Source organism: Vipera berus (genome assembly GCF_964194415.1).
Source record: "Vipera berus genome assembly, chromosome: 4".
NCBI classification, from domain to species: Eukaryota; Metazoa; Chordata; class Lepidosauria; order Squamata; family Viperidae; genus Vipera; species Vipera berus.
Window position 1 is genome coordinate 91,965,719 of NC_138206.1, and position 6,266 is coordinate 91,971,984.

Consider the following 6,266-nt stretch of genomic DNA (forward strand, 5'->3'; position numbering starts at 1 on the left):
TCAACGCGTCCCTCTCGCCATTGCTTCACGAGTCCGTTAGCAATTACTTTCCTCCCCAGTATGGGCCTGTGTGCCGTTCTCAATTGCACCCTTATTTCGCCGGAAACGCGGCCTCTGCGCTTGGCGTTCCGGGGATATCTGACCTACAGAGGGTGAAGTACGGAGGCTTTACTTAGGAAAGTGGCAGTGTTGTTATTATTATTATTATTGTTATAATTATTATTATTATTATTATTATTATTATTATTATTATTATTATTATTATTATTATTATTATTATTATTATTAGTAGTAGTAGTAGTAGTAGTAGTAGTAGTAGTAGTAGTAGTATTTAATCATTTCTAGAAGGGAAAGAAATTGTGGGGAAGAGGCAGCAATCCTTTTATTCCGAATTTGAACGACATAGGTGGGTTCCAGAGTTATTACTTTTTATATATGTTAATGATTTATACATTAATGGCATTTAATTTTTTTCTTATAGAAAAAAATAATTGAGTAATGCAAAACAGAAATAACTCCTGTTTGAATTCAATGTAACTTCTTAATAAGTGGACATCACTAGGCACACTAAACCATCAGCAATCGATAAAGGAATTCCAATAATTACACCACAAGTTAAGTATTAAATTTACACTCTACCTTTCATCTAGACCCATTTTCTGCCTGTAAGGTACAGTGTGATTACCCAAGGCAACTCAGTAAACTTCTGTGGCTGAAGATGGACTTGAATCTGGGTCACGTCAGGCCATGTCCAAAACCTTAATTACATCTCTTATCCACAGAATTATTGAATAATTGAAACAACAGTATTACATTGGATTGGGTACTGAATTGTTATTTCTAGCTGTGGATGACCAGAAATTGAAATGCTACTTGCCACCAACTAGTGCTTTCATACCCAATGTTCAGTAATGATGGGAAGTGTTTTTCTTTCCAATTTTCTTATAAACGTATGGAACATATATTATGTGCAAATAAAATGTTGATACAGTTTATAATTGATCAGTTAGCATGGATTAAAATAGCTAGAATTAAAGAACTCCTAAACAACCCAATATGTAATAGAGGAATTATATAGTAATTCCTTCTAAAAATACTGATATGAAAGTTGGAAGTATTACTTTAATTATAGGAGGAATAGTACTAAAAAGTGAAGTCAGTCTGTTTTGATGAAGGAGCCACATAACCACATGATGGTGCTATAACATGGCAAGAAATCATAAATCATTTCTGGGTAACATTTTTAGCTCAGAGAACTACATGCATCACTTGCTGGCACTCAGAGGCTGTAGATGAATATGCATGTTCTCATTCCCCACTGCCCCACCCCAAGCACAGTTTAGTCTCCCAAAGCCTCATGCATTTCACTACCCTCCTGGTATCTATGCCTTTTCCCCTGCTTTCTTTATTTTCCCATTCCCTTCCCTACAAGTCACTCTGTCTCCCCAAAACTGGATGAGGTATTTTGAAGTGCATGTTGGTGAAGAGAGTTTACATGTTTGTAACTAAATCTATACTAGCTGTAGGTGCAGCAGTATTTTTCCCCCGTGAATATGGCTTAGGGTGAACATAGAGCATGGAACAGGACTAGTATTGGACTGTTGCCACAGACTACAAAAAAAATATTTAAACCATTATATTTATGTTTACTAATTAGCCATCACTTTAATAGCATTGAATGTAGTTTAGCTTTCATTGATATTTAAATTGGTCTTCCAATTTTTTTCCACCAAACAAGCTCAAAGTAACCTAATGGAGAGATATAAATAATCACTAGCAATCATGTATTTTAAGAAAAAAATAACAAATAGATCATTTAATTTATTTAAATTTTACTGAAGGCTAAAAATCAAGTAGTACAATTTAGGAAAGAACAGTTAGAAAGTGGAGGTGGTCACAGGATCAGACAACCAAAGTCATTCTATTCCTTATATATAAAACTTGTTTCAAACTTTATGTTAATTCTTAATACGGTTTGGTTTAGTATTAGTGTCTTATGTGAACCAGAACTATGGTTTATGATTTCAGCCTGCTGTGTAGATTATTCAATAAACCATGAATAGGGATCAGTTGGGATTCTTATTATTGTAGTAGCTTCCTTGTTGTGTAGCAACCTCCCTGTATGTGCTCCTTGACTCTATAAACGGATTGGTGATGGAGTGTTTTAGGCTTATGTTCCTGGGGGACTTCAGTCTGACTTCCATGGAAATGAGGTAAGAAATAGTTCAGAAATTCATGGCTACCATGATAGGCATGGGCTGTTCCAGTTCTTCCAGGATCCAACAGGCGTTAGTGATTTAATGCCATGCCTGATTTTTTTGTCAGAGCAGTGGCAATGTGATTTGGAGCTGGGGGAGTTATCTATTGCTTCCCTATAATGGTTAGTTCTCTTTGTAGAATACCATACCTCCAGAAGTTCGATTGGCCCAGACTCTACCTGCCTTCTTTAAGACAGGAGTCCCCAACCTGCGGGCCGAGGCCCACTAGTGGGCCATGGCCTCCCGGTCATCGGGCCACGGGACAGGCTGGCCAGTGCACACATGTGCCTGCATTCATCCCCACTCGCACTAGAGCTGTGGCTGTGTGACCTAAACAGAGCACTGCACGGCCTAAACAGGGCTCCATGCAGCCTAAACGGGGCTCCACGGGGCAAAAATGGGGCTCTGTCAGGCTCTGTCGCGCAAAAATGGGGCTCCATGGGGTGAAAATGGAGCTTTGCAGCGTGAAAATGGGGCAGGGCTAGTGAGTGTCACATAGCCACTAGCCCCACCACATTTGCATTGCATGCATGCTCGCGGTCCCGTTTGTGCGCATGTGCGTGTAAAATGCTTCCCTTTCCTTCCGGTCCACCAACTGAGAAAGGTTGGCTGAAAGGTCGTTAAACCCTCTGCTTTAAGGGTTTAAAAACTTGGCTGTGCCACTGGTCGTGGGGATATAGAAGTAAATTGTGCAGTGGTTATGCTGAATATAGATTTTTAAAAAATCTTGGATTTTGTTAATTTAATTGTATTGGTTTTATATATTTTAAAACTATGATCTGATTGTGTTTTTTGTAGCTTTAAAAATGTTGTAAGACACATTTTGGCACAGACAAAAATGAAATCTGGTAGTTTATGAAGTTTGCTTTTTATGATATTAGTACATGTTAAATTGATTTCAAGTACACCGTTCTAATTTTTATCTAAAGATAAATCTATGACTGTAAACAAGCAACCACCTACTCCTACACAGAAAGTAGCAGTTTGGAAAGTAAAATATCTGTTAAGTCGTGGGCTCTGGTGAGCAGGAATGAAGACACAAGGCTGAGTACAGGGAAACTCATTCTTTTATTCTTGCTGGAACTGTACTTTAGCTTGGGCCGCACCCACCCACAATATATAGCCTAGCCCTAAGGTAGCAGCCAATAGGATTGAACCCGCACTTGCCGCCTGGGGCTGACCAATTACAGGACCGGAGACGGCCTGTCTGTCTCTCCAGCAACGCACGTGGTGTAGTACCACAAGCCCTATACATAACACCCCTCGCTCCTAAGATCAGGCTATAATCCCCTTAATAAGCTTGACGACAGTCAAGACTTATGAATCACTCCCAACAACCATAATAACAAAATAACAAAATAATAAATAATAATGCTTATAAATTCAAGGTGGCTAGAATGACATTAAGCGACCTTTACAGACGTGCCATTGTAGTACGGACTACAATAAGATTAAACAACGGCTAAACGGCTTGCCATTGCAGTAAGAACTACAATGAGATTAAACAATGACTCAATGAACATGCTTACAAACAGTACAGGCAGTTTCAAAATGCCCCAATTTCTGTAGGTAGTGGTACAATTGTCACAACACTATACATCATTTTATTTTACAATTTAGTCTGTGAGATATGCCGGAGGTTTGTGTGGCCTGGAGGAACGCCTTGGAGTTCCCCTTGCTTTGTGGTCTACCAGCTTACCCAGTGGGCTGGGTAGTCCCATGTCCCCTTGTGCTCCATTGTCCAGGGGGATTGAAACACTCTGGCTGGCCTCACCAGGTTGGCCCACCCCAGAGTCAGTCTGTTCTGCAGAGTAGACACAGCGGTTGCTGAGATTCGGCTGGCTTGCCTGGTCAGGGGTTCCATGTTGCACTTCCGAGCTTCCTGGTTCTTCCTCGGAATCAACTTCTACTGAGAAGGGAAAACCCTGGTGGTTCTGGTGTGGGCTGGCTTGGGTACCAGTTTTAGGACCACGGGAGGGACTTATGCCACAGTCCTCACTTAGTGACAGTTCTGGAAACCTCTTCCTGAGTTGGTCGATGTGTCTTCTGACCAGTTGCCCTCCCTCCAACCCCACTTCATAAGATAGGGGTATGGATGCCTTGGTTACTTGACCAGGAACCCATAAATTCCCTGGCCCATAGTTTCTGGCCCAAACCCAATCGCCCATTTGCAGTCCCCTCAGGGGTTTTGGTCTAGAGGCTTCTGATGCCACTCTGTCTGGATGCAACCTGTCTAGTTTAGTAATTAAACGCCTTCCCCAACGGGCAGTGGTGCACGCGCACCTCTTCGAACGGGCGCGCGCACCTCCGCCCAAACGGGTAGTGGCGCCGCTCGTTGGGAAAGCTGCTGCGGCCTGTTTGCAGGGCTGCCACCTTCAGAGGAAGGCGGCAGCCAACGGACGGTGCCACTGCCCGTTCCGAGAGGTGTGCGCGCACCTCCGAACGGGCAGAGGTGCGTGCGCACCTCTCCAAACCTTTGGATAGGTGCGTGTGCACCTCCGCCCGAACGGGCAGTGGCACCGCTTGTTGGGAAAGCTGCTGCGGCCCGTTTGCAGAGCTGCCGCCTTCCTCCAAAGGCAGTAGCTCTGCAAACGGGCCGCGGCAGCATTTCTGTAAACGGGTGGCGCCGCCGCCTGTTCGGGTGGAGGTGCACGCGCACCTCTCCGAACGGGTGGAGCTGCGCGTGGACCTCTCCGAATGGAAAGTTGCCGTGGCCCGTTACTAAACTACATATTGCAGAGCACACATAACTTGCCAGTTTCTAAGGAAACTGGGCAATTTTTCCACTCAAAATGTGGCACTGAACTAAGCGACGGCAACGGAAATGCTATGGACTTGCACTTCCGTATTTCATTGCGTTTAAGAGGCCAGAGAAGAAAGGCTGGTTTGCTTTTTAACGAGCGCCAAGCAGTTCCTGACGCGACTCGGCTCTCAGAGGCTCCAGAAAAACCAAACCCGTCGGCTGTTTAGCTGGGAAAATTAAGTGCTGGGAGTTCTTTTTATAGCCACAAAGCAGCAGGAAAGTTCAGAGTAGGCGTGGTTGGGCCTCTCAGCGCTACCCTTCACGTAGTCGTGCACAGAGGTCCCCTTTTTCTGCTTGGGAGAATGCGAGGCTTCGGTGACCGAGGCCGCGATCGCGGCGGGTAAGGAAAAGGGAATTGGGCTTCTTTCAAGGGTTTGTTGTATCTCTGCCACCCCCCTCCACCCAGTCTCGCCCCTTGTGCTCTTTCTGCTGCGTGGGAGGCAGAAATACTGGGGCAGCCAGCACTGCCTGAGGGTTGATCGTGCTAAATTTCTGCCTTTCTCGTAGTTATTAAAGCATCGAATGGCACCAAGAAGAGGGGTGGGGTTCTGCCATTTTGTCGAAATGGGAAAACGTCGAAGTTGGGGAGCAAGTTCCTCGGAACTCTCCTGGACTTTTTAAATTAAATCAGCACAATACTAGGCTGTGTGGAGAGCTGATGCAATGGAGGAGGGCTGCCAGTTTGTAAGGTTTGGGCTTTTATGTTGTGGGGAAAAGAGCACTTTAACAACAGGGTCTTTTCTCGTAAAAAAAACCCAAAAGGCTCACGCTCTGTGTTGCTTTTCTTTCTCCCTGTATTTCTAAGACTACGGAAGCTTTGCCAGAAAATTTTATGCGGGTGGTTGAAAGATGGCATCACAATAAGGAGGTGACCGTTTGACTGGGTGCCAGATTAATGTCAGCTCTGCAAACGGGCTGTCGCCGCCGCGCAACCGGTTCCATCACACATAAAAAAAGTGGCAACCGCGCGCGTGCGTCTGCGCACGCGCAAGAAACAAAACATTTTGCGCATGCGCAAAACATTTTTTGTGCATGCGCATGCATGGACGCACGCACGCGACTCCCACTTTTTTTTATGTGTGATGGAACCGGTTCCCAGTGGCTCTTTTGCTTTTTCAGGTTGCCGACCCCTGTCCTAGGCAATGATCAAATACGTTTAAGTATAAAAGTAATGAGATTTCATTTTGCCTAATGTCTACAATGTG